Source organism: Macrobrachium nipponense, chromosome 49, assembly GCF_015104395.2.
Source record: "Macrobrachium nipponense isolate FS-2020 chromosome 49, ASM1510439v2, whole genome shotgun sequence".
Lineage (NCBI taxonomy): Eukaryota > Metazoa > Arthropoda > Malacostraca > Decapoda > Palaemonidae > Macrobrachium > Macrobrachium nipponense.
This window is the reverse complement of record NC_087224.1, coordinates 13,054,865-13,075,001: the sequence shown is the minus strand read 5'-3', so window position 1 is coordinate 13,075,001 and position 20,137 is coordinate 13,054,865. Positions and strand designations below refer to the sequence as shown.

General features: G+C 47.8%; 1 long non-coding RNA gene across 1 annotated transcript in view; it reads right to left on the bottom strand.

The window, feature by feature from the left end:
- Positions 1-5,008: 5,008 nt before the first annotated feature.
- LOC135205232 (uncharacterized) overlaps positions 5,009-20,137 on the bottom strand; it is a 31,667-nt gene continuing 16,538 nt past the window's right edge. Inside the window, exon 3 of the long non-coding RNA XR_010312500.1 lies at positions 5,009-5,594. This is a non-coding gene — a long non-coding RNA (uncharacterized LOC135205232). The remainder of the gene's footprint in view (positions 5,595-20,137) is intronic.

Here is a 20,137-nt window from a genome sequence, read left to right as displayed (position 1 = left end):
CGGACTTGAGCTGCTACCGTATCGATCAGCATACCCAGGTACTTCATCTTCTGCTTGGGTTCGAGATCGGACTTCTCGTAGTTTTATCCGATACCCCAGATCTGACAAAACTTTAGAAGTCGATCCCTGTCCTGCAGCAACTGCGAGCGGCAGCTCGCCAGGACTAGCCAATCGTCGAGATACCTCAGAAGACGTATCCCGTGCGAATGGGCCCAAGCAGACACCAGATTGAACACTCGCGTGAACACCTGTGGGGCGGTTGACAGACCGAAGCAAAGTGCCCTGAATTGGTACACCGTCCCGTCGAAGATGAAGCGGAGGTACTTTCTGGAGGATTGATGGATGGGTATTTGGAAATACGCATCCTTCAAGTCCACTGAAAGCATGAAATCGTTCTCCCTGATGAAGTCGAGCACGGACCGTGCTGTCTCCATCATGAACCGAGTCTGGCGACCAAATCGGTTCAGGGGAGAGAGATCTATCACCGGGCGCCAGCCCCCCGATGCCTTCTCCACTAAGAAAAGGCGGCTGTAATAGCCCGGTGACCGATCCTCGACGATTTATACAGCTCGTTTGGTCAGCATGGTCTTGATCTCCTGCCGAAGAGCGTCGTCCTTTGAAGAACACTGGACATAAGTCTGAAGATGGACTGGGTTGGAGGTGAGGGGTGGCCGAGATTCGAAGGGTAGTAGATATCCCTCCTGAAGGACGTCTACTATCCAGGTCTCTGCACCATAGCGCTGCCAAGTTGCCCAGTGGCTCGCCAGGCACCCCCCCACTTCCGGCAGCAGGTGAGGGGGAACACCGTCCCTAGCGTTTCCCGCCTCGCTTCGACTTCTTCCCACCACCTCCTCGGGGAAAGGAGGGCTGGGAGGAGGGCTGGTTACTTCCTCCTTTAGCAGAAGTTGAAGCTGCAAGAGTCTTTCCTCGGGGCTTCGATGGAGCAGCCGTCTTAGCAGCCGAGGAAGCGCTAGCTAAACTCTTAGGCTTAGCCGCAGTAGCTCGAGGTTGCCCAGAGACCTTCGAGACTGCCTGGTGAACCAGACGGTCACTGTCATCAGTGCGCCGTCTCTCCACCGCAGCGTCCACCATTTCTCCAGGAAAGAGAGAGGAGGAACTCTTGATAGGTCCGTTGCGAAGTCCATTTACCGCCTCACGCCCAGCCCCCTTGGCTACTCGTGTAAGGAATGCGTCCCTACGATGAAGCACCAAGTTGGCCCACAGGTTTGCCGTCTGATGGGCGAGGTAGGAGATGGCCCTTACCTCCAGAACTGGCACAGTCTCCTGAACGCCGGGGTCGTCTTCGAGGCAGAGCCCCCAGAGTCGGCCGCAACTTTGGATACTGTGAGGGGACCACCGATCCAACCAAGAGACTGCCTGGAATGCTGCCATAGCGGTTAGATTCCAGGCCGAGTGCCTCCTGCTGCGAGAACCAGAGGTTCTCCGACAGGAGCTGCTGCAGGGACACACCTTGGAGTTTAAGCCTAGGCTAGCTCCGGGTTAAACCTGTTTTGCGGGCTTGGTTATTGGATCTTCCGATGGCACGTAGAATTTCCGCTGTCGCTGCAGAGGAGGAGGAAGTAGCTTGGAAGACCGTCCTGACTTCAGTGAGTCCTCTCGTCCTGAGACGAAATTCTCCACTTGGTCAAGGACTGAGTCTGCAAGCTCTGATCGCGGCAAACCCACCGTCAATTTGGGTTCCCTCTTCGGGCCCCAAAATGACTCGAGCCGGGACGTGGGCTCGGATGGTAGGAGCGGCGATCCTTCCCCCAGGTCGTTGTGCTGACGAATCAGCGCAATAACCTGGGCAAAGTTCCTCTGGATCTCGGGAGTTACAGCGTCCTGAGGAGTAGGACCGTCCAGTCCCTCCAACAAGAGCAGCTCCCGAGACCCTCCTCCTTCAGGAGGAGAAACAGCAACAGAACCCTGACGGTCTCCTCCAGTCACTTGCGCATACGACCTGGCTGGTCCCAAGACCATACCTGGCACGTGTGGCGTTATGACAGGATCGTGAGCGGCTCACCTCTCACGATCACTCATATCTACCTCGCTCTTCCCGGCGTATCCCGAGGAAGTTGAAGGTAGTGCAGAGGCAGACCTAACGCTCCCCCCCCCCACTCGCTGGCAGGACCAGTGTACGTGGGGGGCTGCAGCCGATCACCAACCCGCGGTGGGGATCGATCTGCAGGCCTGGCCGTGCCGCTCACCTGTGGCGAGCGGCTCGACTGAGCACGTCGACCCCGGTCCCGTGCGTCAGACGAGCTGCTGCTGGTCGCCCTATCCGCCTGGTCCCTGTGGGAGCGGCGGTCAGGTGACCTGCAGAGCTTGCTTTCGCGGTGAGACCGGTGAGCGTCCTTGCGGCACGTCAAACCGCTGGTACCAGCCGAGGCTGGTACCGTCGGTCGAGGAGACTTCTTCCCAGCCTCAACCCGTGGCCGGTCAGAGACCGTCACGTCAGCCCGAGGTACTGGCTGGTCGCTACGAGAGCGGCCGCTGGCCTGGCGAGAGTCACCTGAGCGGCTCTCGACAGTCTTCTACTCCGTGCCTCGGTCTTGACGCTGAGCGAACTCGGGCGTCTTAACTTTGGCTGCACGGTCTCCCAAAGGAGACCGTACACTCGGAACTTCTCGCGGACGAGAAGCCGAGCCTGTACCTGACTTAGCGGCAGAGCTGCTAAGGTCAGGCGAGGGAGTACCGGCGGTAGCTGGTACACCCCTGGTCCCCGTCTTCTTCTCAGAAGAGGTGACGGGCCCCGTTCCCGTGGGAACAGGAGGACTAGCAGAAGAACCCCCCGTCACACCGGAGTGAGACGGGCCCTTCGAAGGTCCCGAAGGAGCCTTCTTAGGGGGGAGGAGGGCAGCCTCTTCTTCTTCGGCTTGGAAGCCTTTGAAGTCGAAGGGGGAGAGGCGGCAGCAGACGACGAAGAAGACAATGACGACACCTTCCTCTTCTTCCTCCTCTTCTTTGTCAGCTCTCTCAGGACGGACGTCAGGTCTTCCATCCAGGCCGGAGCCGGGGCAATTGCCGAAGCAACACGGCCCGACTTCACCTGTCCGGAAAGACCTGAGTCCGGGGCAGCACTTCCATGACGAGACGCGACGTGGGCAGGGGCAGGCATGGCAGGCACGGGGAACGGCAGGAACAGCAACAGCAGGAACAGCAACAGCAGGTACAGCAGAAGCAGGAGCGTCACGAGCGGCTGGTCTCACAGGAGCGGCGCGAGCGGCTGGGCTAGCGTCAACAGGTACGGCAGGTACGGCATCATAGTCAGGCGTCCCAGGCGTCTTACACTCAGCCACCGTCATCCTGGGAACAGGCGGCAGGTCCAGGGGAGAACTCTTTGGGCAGCGGAAGAGCCGGGGTCGGCAGCACAAAGAAACCAGGTGGAGGTGGCACGCCCCTCCTTGGCACGGCAGCGATCGGCATTTGGATTGACGCTGTCGGGGTCACCGAAGCAATATGCGGCGTATATACCAGGTGCGGAGGGGCGGCGTACCCTGGAGTCGTCAAAGTAGTCGTAGTAGTGGTCACCACTCCATGAGTGACCACTGCCGACCCCGCCAACCGCTGAATCAAGCCCTGGATACTGGGGGCGCCCTGCAGTCCCAACGACGCCCACACCTGCCCAAGGTCGTCACTCACAGAAGGCACACCTGAGGGAGGAACAGTCGGGTCAATTAGAGGGGCACCCTCACGCCTGGGGGAGGACGAACCCCACCCAGAGCGGACGGAAGACCCCGAATACAATTGTACATCTGGGTATCGGGCGCCCTCCTCCACACTCGACAGATTGAATGAGGAGCAGGACTCCGAAACACCCCCCGCAGGGGAAGGCGCGAACGTGGTGGCTTGAGCCAGGGGGATAGGAAAGGATGACGAGGTATCCGTCACCAAAGGAGTCGCTGGAGAGCTTTCCGACGACTCCTTGGCTGGCCTACGCCTCTTCCTACCCTCATACAGCACCCACTGCGCCTCAGACCAATTACATATTACACACATTACATGGATCGGTCCGAGAGCATTCTCGCCCCCGGCACCGAGAACACAATTCATGTGGATCAATTTCTGGGAAAGAGCGGAAGCCGCCACATTTACACCCCTCCGCCCGGGGACAAAACGCTCTACGGGCGACCGGGGGGGGGCATGTCGGCGAAAGCTCCATTTCCAGATCCATAATAAAATATTCACTTCACCCAAATGAAAAAATGAAGAGTACTTACAATTTCAATCACTACCAATCAAACAAACCAGTGTAAGAAGGAATTGTAAAACATTCAAAGCACACGACGAAATAGCGTGGGCAGAGAGCGATGACGAGCACGTCCTGTCACACACGGCCGAAAGCAAAATGTTTCTTCACCTCTCGGGCGCGCGCACGATCGGACAAGCAGTTAACTACCGTTCTCCCCTTGTTCGAAGCTTACGACCGTCCCAGCTGCCGCTAGTTACCTTCCTATTGTTAAAGGACCGAGGGTTTGTATTACGTATCGGAACAATTGTATTTTTCATAGCTACAAACCTGAGGTCTTAACGCTATACTGCCCAACTCTAGCCGCCCCTCTGTGTCTTACGTCATCCTGAGTTGGGAAAGACTGGCGTAGCGGTGTGGTCCTTGACCACTCCTCACCCGAGCTATGCATGCGTTGCCAGATATCACAAAATTCCTTGCTTTCATCTGCTTTTTAACTGGATCCAGCTAGGTGCTAGAAATTATCCTATTGTTTAAGGCCTCAGATTCACATTTTAGACCAGTGAATAAATGCATAGCTGGAGGAATGTTGGCGAAGAATGGATTCGGGTGGACAAAAGCTGCTGGGACAATTAGAAAGACAAACAGATGGAAAGAAGAAAGAAACCAATGGGAAGAAGAACCGTAACCACACAGGAAGAGGATACAAATGTGCTCTAGCAAAGTTAGAAGATTCCTTTCTAAATTTTCTTGTGTGTGTTACCAACTATCGAAATATTAGTCAAATTTAGATTTTTACTGGCAAAATAAACTCAGAACTTCAATATTTGTATTTATTATAATAATGTTTGCTTATAAATTTATACTTTTAAAAGCTTCAACTTCAAGGCATCCTGGAATATTTGGATTTTGCACTACCTGGAATGTGGTAGACTAGTTCATTACCCAATATTTTCCAGTAATTGTACTGCATCAGTAATACAGTTCACTATTCAATGCCTTCCATTCTATCTTCAGCGTCGTTTCGATCACCATCGACAATTCTAACAACCCTCAATATCTTCAGTGTCGTCTGATTGCCATCCACAATTGTAATGACCCTGAACGTAGCCATTAACTTGGTCTTCATTCCATTTTGCTTGTCATCTTCATCACAATCCACTTTCAACATAACTAAACGTAGCTATCAACTCCAATGTCTTCCATTTTGTCTTGGTTATCAGCATCCACGATACCAACAATCCTGAATGCAGTATTTAACTAATCTTGTACTGCCCTTTCTTCAGCAGTATTCCACGACTCCGCTCTGGTCTTAATTCTCCAGAAATCTAGCAACACTGAATCCCTTGCTATGTAACATTCTTCGTCTCTTCTATCTTTGCCAGAATGCCAGACGTCGTTATACCTGAAATTCAACAAGAAAATTAGTCCTTTTCAATTTCTTGATGGTTCAATCTATACCTGTAATTAAAATATGCCAAGATCATTCCTTTATTATTTAATTATTGGGATGTTTTCCTAAAATTATTCCAATTTTAAAAACCTCTTCAATACATTTATGGTAATTCCAGTTGCCTGGCTTACAAGAAAGACACGTCTTTGATGACAATTTTTTGTTAATGTAAGAAAACTTAAGTTTTCAAGACAAAGACAGGCCTTACATTTCTTGGTATGCAAAGTATTTCGCAGAAGCCTACAGTATTTCCAACAAACCAAAATACATTACACATGATCTATCAGAAGCAGCAGACACTAGGGTGAAGCCAGTTACCGAATAATTCAGTTAAAACGTCAGTTGTATACGTACTACAATAATAATGAAACATATAAAAAATATTGTATTGAATAAAGCTTTGGTGAAAGTAAAATCATTACTGGGTAAGTCTAGATGGAAACCAAATAGATTTAACCATTAGGCTTCCAAAATCTAGTTGGAGTAGTGGACGTAGTCACTTCAGTGTAATCTACAACTTGACCTAATCTGACGCCCACTCTTCTGAGACTGGAAACTAATGGTTAAATGAAGCCCTAATAATTACTGTGATGGTTTAACCAAGCCATAAAATCATGATGCTGACATATTGAGATCACCCAAAACAAAACTGAATGTCTGCTACCCTTGGTGGAGGTAAGTTTCAAATTTCTCAAAAACAAAACTTACTGCTGTTTAATGGTTACAAAGTTCCATTCAACTTTAAAGCCACAAAGTAATAGCACAGCTGACCAAATGGAAATTAAAGCAGAAAATGTGCCATACTGTGGTGAAGAGAGAAATAATGTCATATCTAAACCCACTTTAGAAAATTACAATGTAAAAGAAACTATTTCTCAGATATAGAAATTAATTTCTGCAATTTATGTTAATTTAAAATTCCAAAGAGGATAATGGAGTTACTGTGGTGATATTTACTCAAAAATCACTTTGGAAGAAAAACCAATTCTTAAGAACAAATTGGAAATGCATGATGGATTTATTTTCCAATGAAATGTGGATTGGAGCAGGACAACGGCAAATGTTTATGCAAGCGTACAGGTAACAGGAATGCATCTTGAAGCCAAAGAAATGCTACAAAAACCTTCAGTTCAGTTTGCACTGTGCCCCCACAAAGCACAATGGAAGCCAACATTAGACTCATACACTGAGCACCTACTTAAAAGCATAGAACACTATTGTGTTTTACCTCATGAGCACTACATAAAGCAAGGAGCACTACATAAAGCAAGTCATCTAACCAAAAATTCAAGAGGAACTGTAATTCCATACACTGAAAACTATACCAGTACACCATAATTCTAACATGAACAACAGCTCATAAAGTAATAAAAAACCCAATCATCTGGAAGTCTTAATGAAACTTCAACCGAGTACAGAGATCCTGACCTGGATAGACAGCGTTTTAAAGTTAGAATTTCCAATGAGCTGCTGGAGGAAGTAAGAAGAGAATGGACGCATAAAATAGTGTTAGAAATAAACAACACATCAGGCCGGGAATACTGAAGTGTGCATGAACAAAATCTTATTGAGAGGGGGCATCAATAACTCTCCAAATCACTGGATAAACCCAGAACAGACAAGAGAACCACTTGAACGTGTCATTAATTTTAACTGAGGAACCCATCTGTCAAGAGTGATTCCAAAAAATGAAATTTTCATTATTAAAATGAAGTTTTATTGGTATACTTACCGAACAATTATAGAGCCGTGATTTCCACGAGCGGCAGGAGACTATAAATTCAAATTTAGCGCGTCGCGTCGCCAACACTGTGGTGATGACGTCATCTCCCTCCACTCGCGGGAGAACCAGGTACAACTGCCCAGGTGAATCCAATTCTTTCTGCCCGTCCATCCACCTAAGGGGAGGAGGGTGGGTATAATCATAATTGTTCGGTAAGTATACAACTAAAACTTCATTTTTAATAACTTGAAAATTCATTTTTACTTGTTAGTGTCTTACCGAACAATTATAGAGCTGATTATTCACATTTATGGGAAGGTGGGATTCAGTGGACCACTAGTATTTTTAAATGGTTACATTTTATGCCAATACCAGTAAACACTCAAGGTGTCTGTTGTACCTTACCTTGTAAGAGAGCTACAGCAGACTGTTACTGCCTCTGGTCGGTGCTCTTCTTACTATTGTAGAGGAATTGGAATTTGACCAAAGTTAGCCTCTACAGGAGTGGAATCCTTCCGTAGTTCAAGCGAGTCAAGGCTGACTGACGGAGGATAGTAACAACAAAGATTGCCCTTGCCCTGGGCTAAGACCAGAAATTCAATCATACAAAACATTTGTCACCCAACACCAGATTTAAAAACATATACCCAACCATTGTAAAATCTGAACCTACAGGACAAAGAATGGTGAGTATCCCAGGTACTCAGTACCCCCAGCTTCCCTTGAACTCGACAACCTATTCAAGGTGAAAAGTTAGCATAGAGGTGACGACCCCTGTGCCGTTTCTCCCAACACCATGCCAGAAACCGCCACCGGACCTAACGTTTTACAATTTCGAAAACCGTTTCTATCTCTTTGAGATAATGACTCACAAAAACGAATTCGATCTCCAGAACGTGCTCTGAAGAATCGAAGCTAAAGATAAATTCTTTTCTGAATGCTAAAGAAGTTGCACTGCTCTAACCTCGTGAGCTTTAACCCTCAGAACGGAAAGATTGTCGTTCTCGGACTGCGAGTGAGCTTCCCTGATAAGCTCTCTAATAAAGAACGATATAGCATTCTTAGAAAGAGGAACGAGAGGGATTTTGAACCGAGGTCCAGAGCTTAGAAGATTGTCCTCTAATACCCTTAGTGGCAAACAGATACTGAATTAATAGCCCTGACTGGGACATAAGATGCCTTCTTCATCCTCATGTCCAACCAATCAGATAAGTTCCTTACCACAAAAACTCCTCGGCCAAGGATTAGAAGGATTCTCATTTTTGGCTAGAAAGGTCAAAGATACCGAAAATACAGCATTGCCTTGAGAGAAACAGACTCTTTTGTCTATAGCGTGCAATTCGCTGACACGCTTAGCAGAAGCTAGTGCAATAAGAAAAATGAAATTTTCATTATTAAAATGAAGTTTTATTGTATACTTACCGAACAATTATAGAGCCGTGATTTCCACGAGCGGCAGGATACTAAATTCAAATTTAGCGCGTCGGCGTCGCCAACACTGGTGGTGATGACGTCATCTCCCTCCACTCGCGGGAGAACCAGGTACAACTGCCCAGGTGAATCCAATTCTTTCTGCCCGTCCGTCCACCTAAGGGGAGGAGGGTGGGTATAATCATAATTGTTCGGTAAGTATACAATAAAACTTCATTTTAATAATGAAAATTTCATTTTTATTGTAGTGTCTTACCGAACAATTATAGAGCTGATTACACATTTATGGGAAGGTGGGATTCAGTGGAACCACTAGTATTTTTAAATGGTTACATTTATTGCAATACCAGTAAACACTCAAGGTGTCTGTTGTACCTTACCTTGTAAGAGAGCTACAGCAGACTGTTACTGCCTCTGGTCGGTGCTCTTCTTACTATTGTAGAGGAATTGGAATTTGACCAAAGTTAGCCTCTACAGGAGTGGGAATCCTTCCGTAGTTCAAGCGAGTCAAGGCTGACTGACGGAGGATAGTAACAACAAAGATTGCCCTTGCCCTGGGCTAAGACCAGAAATTCAATCATACAAAACATTGTCAACCAACAACCAAGATTTAAAAAACATATTACACCCAACCATTGATAAAAGTCTGACCTAACAGACTGGTGAGTATCCCAGGTACTCAGTACCCCCACGCTTCCCTTGAACTCGACAACCTATTCAAGGTGAAAAGTTAGCATAGAGGTGACGACCCCTGTGCCGTTTCTCCCAACACCATGCCAGAAAACCGCCACCGGGGATAACGTTTTACAATTCTCGAAAAACCGTTCTACTCTCTTTGAGATAATGACTCGCAAAAACCGAATTCGATCTCCAGAACGTGCTCTGAAGAATCGAAGCTAAAGATAAATTCTTTCTGAATGCTAAAGAAGTTGCCACTGCTCTAACCTCGTGAGCTTTAACTCTCAGAACGGAAAGATTGTCGTTCTCGGACTGCGAGTGAGCTTCCCTGATAAGCTCTCTAATAAAGAACGATATAGCATTCTTAGAAAGAGGACGAGAGGGATTTGAACCGAGGTCCAGAGCTTAGGAGATTGTCCTCTAATACCCTTAGTGGCAAACATATACTGCTTAATAGCCCTGACTGGACATAAGAGCCTTTCTTCCTCCTCATGTCCAACCAAATCAGATAAGTTCCTTACCACAAAACTCCTCGGCCAAGGATTAGAAGGATTCTCATTTTTGGCTAGAAAGGTCAAAGCTACCGAAAATACAGCATTGCCTTGAGAGAAACCGACTCTTTTGTCTATAGCGTGCAATTCGCTGACACGCTTAGCAGAAGCTAGTGCAATAAGAAAGAGTGCCTTCTTAGTCAAGTTCCTGAGTGAAGCCGACTTCAAAGGCTCAAACGGTGGCCCCATGAGGAACTTAAGCACCACATCTAAGTTCCAAGCCACTGTATCTTGCGGGAGCTTAGTGGTTTCGAAAGACCTAATGAGGTCCGACAGATCTGAATTGGAGGAAATATCCAAACCTCGATGTCGAAAAACCGAAGAGAGCATGGCTCTATATCTCTGATCGTCGAAGGAGCCAGTTTCTTAGAGTTCCTAAGAAATAGCAGAAAATCTGCTATTTATCTGTTTAAAGACCTGGGCGCAGAAGTAGAGACTTTAGCACTTCTACACCACTCTCTGAAGATTCTCCACTTCCCTTGATAGAGTTTTGTTAGAAGACTCTCTCCTACAACGAGCGATAGCTTCTGCAGCTCTTCTTGAAAATCCTTTCGCTCTGACAAGATTCCGGACAGTCTGAACCCTGTCAGAGCTAGAGCGGACAATTTTGGTGGAACCTCTTGAAGTGAGGTTGTTTGAGAAGCCACTTCTCTGGAGGAAGAAGTCTGGGGAAGTCTACTAACAACTGGAGAAGGTCCGGGACCACTCCTTCCTGGGCCAAAAGGGAGCGATTAACGTTTTAGCGTTTACATTTGCTTGTGTGACATGAACTTGTTCAGCACCTCTCTTATTAGACCGAACGGAGGGAATGCATAAGCTTCCAGACCCGACCAATCCAACAGCATTGCGTCCACCGACCAAGCTAGAGGATCTGGGACTGGAGAACAAAAGAGAGGAAGACGGTTGTTTCCTTGATGTCGCGAACAGGTCTATTGACGGTCGTCCCCAAAGGCGCCAAAGTTTCTGACAAATCTTGTTGTCCAAAGTCCACTCCAGAGGTAACACTTGCTGTTGACGACTTAACTCGTCCGCCAGGACGTTCATCTTTCCCGGAACAAATCTCGGGACTAGCTGAACCTTCGCTTCGTTTGACCACAGGAGGAGATCCTTGGCTACTTCGTACAGAGAGAAAGACTGAGTCCCCCCCTGTTTCCGCACGTACGAGAGAGCCGTGGAGTTGTCGGAATGCACTGCCACTACTCGACCTTCTACTAAGCTCCGAAACTGTCTGAGCCCCAAGAAAATTGCTAACAGTTCCTTTACATTTATGTGGAACTTCTTCTCCTTCTCCGACCAAGCTCCTGAAGTCCGTTGATTTCCCAGTAGGGCTCCCCAACCTGTGTCCGATGCGTCGGAAAAGAACTGTAGGTTCGGGAGGATGGGTCCATAAATCTAACCCTTCTTCCAACCTTGCTCGAGAGAGCCACCACCTTAGGTCCTCTTTTATTTGATCTGTGACAGGAAAGGGTAATCGAGTCTGGTTGTGTATTCCTGCACCAAGAGGCTCTCAGGGAAAAAAACTGCAGAGGTCTCATGTGCAGTCTTCCCAACGTCACAAATTTTCTCCACTGACGTCAATTTGCCCAGGAGCCTCATCCACTGATTGGCAGAACTTACCTTTTTGTCCAAGAACTCCTGAACTGTCTCCAGACAGCCTTGAACCCTCTTGCGGGGACAGAAAAGCCCGAAAAACTTGAGCATCAGAATCATCCCCAAATAAAGGATGCTCTGAGATGGAACCAACTGGGACTTCTGTTTGTTGACCAGAATTCCTAACTTCTGGCAAGATCCAGAGTTGTTCCAAGGTCCTTCATGCACCGACTCTCTGATTCCGACGGAGGAGAAGCCAATCGTCCAGACAGAGGGAGATTCTTACTCCTAATATGTGTAGCCAGCTTCCTATCGGGGATAGAACCCTGGTGAAAACTTGAGGAGCGGTCGCTAGTCCGAAGCAAAGCGTTCCGAAACTGAAACACCTTGCCTTCGAACATTGAACCTCAGGTACTTCCGAGATTCGCGATGTATCGGAATGTGAAAATAAGCGTCTTGCATGTCCAGAGAGACCATCCAATCCCCCTGTCTGATGGACTCCAGAACCGACCGAGTGGTCTCCATATGAAATTTTGTTTTCTGGAAACTGGACATGCAAGTTCAGGGCGCTCACATCCAAAACTGGCCTCCAGCCCCCTGATGACTTGGGAACTACAAAAAGGCGATTGTAAAAGCCTGGAGGAAAATTCCCCTTCTATCTGTTCTATCGCTTCTTTGAGAACAAGCGCTTCCACTTCTGCGGCTAGCGCCAGAAATTTGTCTGAGCCCGGAGAGTATGCCTGGAATGGAATTGGCACAGGTGAGAGCGAGGGAGGTGAAACGAGAAGGAATACGATAGCCGAACTTGAGTACTTGCACTACCCAGGCTTCTGCTCCTCTGTTTTCCCATTCCTCCCAAAAAAGAGCCAGCCTGGCTCCCACTGGTGCATGAAGAACCGAGCTTTCATTTGGAAGGTTTGTTAACCTTGGCCGAGGCCTTAGACTGAGGTCGCAAAAAAATTCGATTTCGGCCGAAAGAAGCGCTTGGGTTTTCTCCCTCGAAAAGGCGCTTGGGCCAGAGGAGAAACCGAAGGAACAGTCTCCACAGGAGCTTTAGGTCTCTTAGTTAGACTGTGCCAGTAAATCCGAAGTAGATTTCTTATCTAGCGCAGACGAAATTGACACACTACATCGTCTGGAAAGAGGTTATCTTTCACAAAGGAGCAGCAAGAGAGCCGACTTCTGTTGGGACGTAACCCTTTTAGAAGCAAAGGAGCACCAAAGTTGCCTTTTCTTAAGGGTACCAAAGGCGATGAGCGAAGCTAACTCATCACATCCATCCCTAATGGATTTGTCCGCACAGGACAGAACACCAATCCAATCCTCCGCTAACTCCTGAGAAAGAGAAGGACAGTCTTCGATCTTGGCCGCTAAAGCGCCAATAGTCCAATCAAGGAAGCTAAAGACTTCCAAAAGTTTAAATTGATTCTTTACAACGTGGTCCAATCTAGGCGCTGTAAAGAAACTTTCGCTGCGGCGAAAGCAAGATCTTCTAGAGGAGTCGATTAAACTGGAGAAGTCTCCCTGGGAGGAGGCAGAAACTCCCAGAGAAGGAGCTTCCCCAGTACATAAAACCTATACCTCTTACGAAGCAACTTAGAGGGAGGGTAAGCAAAAAAAGAGCCTTCCCTAAGTCTCTTTTCATAGACATCCATTTCTCCGTCTCTTTCACGAATGTCTAACGCTTTAGATAGAACAAGTTTTGGGAGGAGAGGGTCTGAAGTTTTCCTCCTCATCAAAAAACAAAAAAGTCGAAGTTGGGGAGCGCGGAGCCGCTTTCTCAAAATAATCTGGATAAGATACCAGAAGAAATCTAAGGAGACGTGAATAACACGAGAGGTGATGTGAATCCTCCTCCTCTACTTCTTCTTCATCTCGATACCGCCGAAGAAGTAGACGGAACTACAACCGGATCTGAAGGTTTCGAACCACCCTTGGACTCATTCATCCAGTTGGTTAACATCTCTAACTGCTTGCGCAAAGGCGCCAGAGACGAATCAAAAACAGTTAACGTAGGCTTGGAAGAGCCTAAATGTTCAGCAGGAGGCGGAAAAAACTACTTGCGCCTCGCTCGGAGCTGCCGAAATTCGAGGCGAAAACAGGCGCATCAGGCGTAACAGACGAAAAAGCGCCTAAAGAAACACCCTTAGAACTGCTAGCTACAGCGCTAAAACCACAATCTCTACTAGTAGATGGAGCGAGAAAAAGGCACAGATTGAGGCGACGAACAAGCCGCTAACGGCCCGAGGCGCAACCCTACTCTCAGGCTCCTTATACCGCTTGACTGGAGGAGGCGAAGAATCGGCGCCTGAAACGCCGAACGCCTCTTTAAGGGACGCGAAACGGCGCGAATCTCGCCAAGAGCGCCGCGCGACCGGTTAGACGAATCGCTTGAATCATTCGAAAGGCGCTGACCGCAACACCTTTCCAACGCTTAACCGAGCCCTGTTGAGGCGCAACAGGCTCAACAAGAGAGGCGCCGTCTGTGGGCAAATCCCGATCGACTCCCTTGGACTTCCGGTATGTCTTCTCCCCGTGCGGGGGAGGGGGGCTGGACAGTGACCTTTGTCTAGGAGACGTGTCAGGAAACACAAGAACGCACCCTCAACTACAAACTCTTACCTGAAGCCCCGCTTTCTTTCTCCAAAAACGTCTTAACTGAATTACCAAGTTGGCAAAACCGTATTCGCTAGTACCGAAAATTACTGATCTAACTCCTCGATTCCAGGACGGGCAATGGTGGGTCGGAAGAAAACTACACGGGAAGCCGGAGAAGCGGGATTAGTAGGAGGAATAGGAGGTGTAGTTAAAGGAGACATAACAATTTGAGGAGAAACAGAAGGAACAGAAGCATCGCAAGACGAAGCGGAGCTAAGTCTACTTTCCCTAAGCGCTGCTTTTCTAATTCTGTCTTTAGCTAATTTCTCCGAGTATGAACTAAAAAACTTCCATTGAGAATCAGTCCAATCACTACACTCGTTACATGTTCGATCTGCTGAACAAACCTGTCCCTACACTTAACACATTTAGTGTGAGAAATCATATTCTAACTTGGATAATCTAGTTTTACATCCGAGATGCAAAACCTAACTCCCGACGGACTAGAATCCGACATGGCAAACGCTAAATAAAAAGCAAAATAACAACCATCGCAAAAAAGAGTACTTCACCAATTCCGAAGATCAATTCCACAAGAAAAAAAGCGAAGCAAAGTCATCCAACCGCACCGACCACCGATGTTCACCGGACGCCGGCAGGAAAAGAATTGGATTCACCTGGGCAGTTGTACCTGGTTCTCCCGCGAGTGGAGGGAGATGACGTCATCACCACCAGTGTTGGCGCACGCCGACGCGCTAAATTTGAATTTAGTATCCTGCCGCGTAGGGAATCACGCTCTTATAAATTGGTTCGGTAAGACACTACAATAAAAAGTGCCTTCTTAGTCAAGTTTACCTGAGTGAAGCCGACTTCAAAGGCTCAAACGGTGGCCCCATGAGGAACTTAAGCACCACATCTAAGTTCCAAGCCACTGTATCTTGCGGGAGCTTAGTGGTTTTCGAAAGACCTAATGAGGTCTGACAGATCTGAATTGGAGGAAATATCTAAACCTCGATGTCGAAAAACCGAAGAGAGCATGGCTCTATATCCTCTGATCGTCGAAGGAGCCAGTTTCTTAAGAGTTCCTAAGAAATAGAAGAAAATCTGCTATTTCTGTTAAAGAGGTCGCAGAAGTAGAGACTTTAGCACTTCTACACCACTCTCTGAAGATTCTCCACTTCCCTTGATAGAGCTTGTTAGAAGACTCTCTCCTACAACGAGCGATAGCTTCTGCAGCTCTTCTTGAAAATCCTTTCGCTCTGACAAGATTCCTGACAGTCTGAACCCTGTCAGAGCTAGAGCGGACAAGTTTTGGTGGAACCTCTTGAAGTGAGGTTGTTTGAGAAGCCACTTCTCTGGAGGAAGAAGTCTGGGGAAGTCTACTAACAACTGGAGAAGGTCCGGGAACCACTCTTTCCTGGGCCAAAAGGGAGCGATTAACGTTAGTGTTACATTGCTGTGCGACATGAACTTGTTCAGCACCTCTCTTATTAGACCGAACGGAGGGAATGCATAAGCTTCCAGACCCGACCAATCCAACAGCATTGCGTCCACCGACCAAGCTAGAGGATCTGGGACTGGAGAAACAAGAGAGGAAGACGGTTGTTCCTTGATGTCGCGAACAGGGTCTAGTTGACGGTCGTCCCAAAGTCGCCAAAGTTTCTGACAATCTTGTTGTCCAAAGTCCACTCCAGAGGTAACACTTGCTGTTGACGACTTAACTCGTCCGCCAGGACGTTCAAGCTTTCCCGGAACAAATACTTCGGGAACTAGATGAACCTTCGCTTCGTGTTGACCAACAGAGGAGGGATCCTTGGCGACCGTTCATTACAGAGAGAAAGACCGAGTCCCCCCTGTTTCCGCACGTACGAGAGAGCCGTGGAGTTGTCGGAATGCACTGCCACTACTCGACCTTCTACTAAGCTCCGAAACTGTTCTGAGCCCCAAGAAAATTGCTAACAGTTCCTTTACATTTATGTGGAACTTCTTCTCCTTCTCCGACCAAGCTCCTGAAGTCCGTTGATTTCCAGTAGTGGGCTCCCCAACCTGTGTCCGATGCGTCGGAAAAGAACTGTAGGTTCGGGAGGATGGGTCGTAAATCTAACCCTTCTTCCAACCTTGCTCGAGATAGCCACCACCTTAGGTCCTCTTTATTGATCTGTGACAGGAAAGGTAATCGAGTCTGGTTGTGTCTTCCTGCACCAAGAGGCTCTCAGGAAAAACTGCAGAGGTCTCATGTGCAGTCTTCCCAACGTCACAAATTTCTCCACTGACGTCAATTTCTTGCCCCAGGAGGTTCATCCACTGATTGGCAGAACTTATCTTTTTGTCCAAGAAACTCCTGAACTGTCTCCAGACAGCCTTGAACCCTTTCGGGACAGAAAGCCCGAAAAACTTGAGCATTCAGAAATCATCCCCAAATAAAGGATGCTCTGAGATGGAACCAACTGGGACTTCTGTTTGTTGACCAGAATTCCTAAACTTTCTGGCAAGATCCAGAGTTGTTCCAAGGCTCATGCACCGACTCTCTGATTCCGAACGGAGAAGCCAATCGTCCAGATAGAGGGAGATTCTTACTCCTAATATGTGCAGCCAGCTTCCTATCGGGGATAGAACCCTGGTGAAAACTTGAGGAGCTGGTCCGCTAGTCCGAAGCAAAGCGCCCGAAACTGAAACACCTTGCCTTCGAACATGAACCTCAGGTACTTCCGAGATTCGCGATGTATCGGAATGTGAAAATAAGCGTCTTGCATGTCCAGAGAGACCATCCAATCCCCTGTCTGATGGACTCCAGAACCGACCGAGTGGTCTCCATATGAAATTTTGTTTTCTGGACATGCAAGTTCAGGGCGCTCACATCCAAAACGGCCTCCAGCCCCCTGATGACTTGGGAACTACAAAAAGGCGATTGTAAAAGCCTGGAGGAAAATCCCCTTCTATCTGTTCTATCGCTTCTTTGAGAACAAGCGCTTCCACTTCTGCGGCTAGCGCCAGAAATTTGTCTGAGCCCGGAGAGTATGCCTGGAATGGAATTGGCACAGGTGAGAGCGAGGGAGGTGAAACAGAGGAAATACGATAGCCGAACTTGAGTACTTGCACTACCCAGGCTTCTGCTCCTCTGTTTTCCCATTCCTCCCAAAACAGAGCCAGCCTGGCTCCCACTGGTGCATGAAGAACCGAGCTTTCATTTGGAAGGTTTGTTAACCTTGGCGAGGCCTTAGACTGAGGTCGCAAATTCGACTTCGGCCGAAAAGAAGCGCTTGGGTTTTCTCCCTCGAAAAGGCACTTCCGGGCAGAGGAGAAACCGAAGGAACAGTCTCCACAGGAGCTTTAGGTCTCTTAGTAGACTGTGCCAGTAAATCCGAAGTAGATTTCTTATCTAGCGCAGACGAAATTGACAACACTACATCGTCTGGAAAGAGGTTATCTTTCACAAAAGGAGCAAACAGGAGAGCAGACTTCTGTTGGGAAGTAACCCTTTTAGAAGCAAAGGAGCACCAAAGTTGCCTTTTGCTAACCCTTAAGGGTACCACCGAAGGCGATGAGCGAAGCTAACTCATCACATCATCCCTAATGGATTGTCCGCGCAGGACAAGAACACCAATCCAATCCTCCGCTAACTCCTGAGAAAGAGAAGGACAGTCTTCGATCTTGGCCGCTAAAGCGCCAATAGTCCAATCAAGGAAGCTAAAGACTTCCAAAAGTTTAAATTGATTCTTTACAACGTGGTCCAACTAAGGCGCTGTAAAGAAAACTTTCGCTGCGGCGAAAGCATATCTTCTAGAGGAGTCGATTAAACTGGAGAAGTCTCCCTGGGAGGAGGCAGAAAACTCCCAGAGAAGGAGCTTCCCCGGTTACATAAAACCTAATACCTCTTACGAAGCAACTTAGAGGGGAGGGTAAGCAAAAAGAGCCTTCCCTAAGTCTCTTTCATAGACATCCATTTTCTCAGTCTCTTTCAACGAATGTCTAACCGCTTTAGATAGAACAAGTTTTTTTGGAGGAGAGGGTCTGAAGTTTTCCTCCTCATCAAAAAGTCGAAGTTGGGGAGCGCGGAGCCGCTTCTCAAAATAATCTGGATAAAGATACCAGAAGAAATCTAAGGAGACATGAATAACACGAGAGGTGATGTGAATCCTCCTCCTCTACTTCTTCTTCATTCTCCGATACCGCCGAAGAAGTAGACGGAACTACAACCTGGATCTGAAGGTTTCGAACCACCCTTGGACTCATTCATCCAGTTGGTTAACATCTCTAAACTGCTTGCGCAAAGGCGCCAGAGACGAATCAAAAACAGTTTAACGTAGGCTTGGAAGAGCCTAAATGTTCAGCAGGAGCGGAAAAACTACTTGCGCTTCGCTCGGAGCCGCCGAAATTCGAGGCGAAACAGGCGCATCAGGCGTAACAGACGAAAAAGCGCCTAAAGAAACACCCAACCCTTAGAACTGCTAGCTACAGCGCTAAAACCACAATCTCTACTAGTAGATGGAGCCGAAAAAGGCACAGATTGAGGCGACGAACGAGCCGCTAACGGCCGAGGCGCAACCCTACTCTCAGGCTCCTTATGACCGCTTGACTGGAGGAGGCGAAGAATTGGCGCCTGAACGCCTCTTTAAGGGACGCGAAAACGGCGCAATCTCGCCAAGAGCGCCCGCGCGACCTACCGGAGACGAATCGCTTGAATCATTCGAAAGGCGTCTGACCGCAACACCTTTCCAACGCTTAACCGAGCCCTGTTGAGGCGCAACAGGCTCAACAAGAGAGGCGCCTGCTGTGGGCAAATCCCGATCGACTCCCTTGGACTTCCGGTATGTCTTCTCCCCGGTGCGGGGGAGCTGGACAGTGACCTTTGTCTAGAGACGTGTCAGGACAGACAGACGCACCCTCAACTACATTCTTACCTGAAGCCGCTTTCTTTCTCCAAAAACGTCTTAACTGAATTACCAAGTAGCAAAACCGTATTCGCTAGTACCGAAAATTTCTGATCTAACCTCGATTCCAGACTGGCAATGGTGTCGGAAGAAACTACACGGGAAGCCGGAGAAGTGGGATTAGTAGGAGGAATAGGAGGTGTAGTTAAAACCGGAGACATAACTTTGAGGAGAAACAGAAGGAACAAAAGATGACTGCATCGCAAGACGAAGCAGAGCTAAATCTACTTCCCTAAGCGCTGCTTTTCTAATTCTGTCTTTAGCTAATTTCTCCGAGTATGAACTAAAAAACTTCCATTGAGAATCAGTCCAATCACTACACTCGTTACATGTTCGATCTGCTGAACAAACCTGTCCCCTACACTTAACACATTTAGTGTGAGAATCATACTCTAACTTGGATAATCTAGTTTTACATCCTGAGATGCAAAACCTAACTCCCGACGGACTAGAATCCGACATGGCAACGCCTAAATAAAAAAAAGCAAATAACAACAATCGCCAAAAAAGAGTACTTCACCAATTCCGAAGATCAAATCCACAAGAAAAAAAAGCGAGCAAAGTCATCCAACCGCACCGACCACCGATGTTCACCGGACGCCGGCAGGAAAAGAATTGGATTCACCTGGGCAGTTGTACCTGGTTCTCCCGCGAGTGGAGGGAGATGACGTCATCACCACAGTGTTTGGCGACGCCGACGGGCGCTCTAAATTTGAATTAGTATCCTGCCGCTCGTGGAAATCACGGCTCTATAATTGTTCGGTAAGACACTACAATAAAACAGACCTATATGAATCCAACTAAAATTGCCTGGAAGACAAACTTTCCAGAAAACATATTTACAAATGGCACTTCAACCATTAAAGTGAACCAACATAAAAACACCATACAAACAAACACCAAGGTCAGCAATTTCCATGGATAACTTGAACAAAACCTTAATTTTACTCTAATCATGTTCAGCACTAAAGGGTGAATATTGTGTCATTTGTG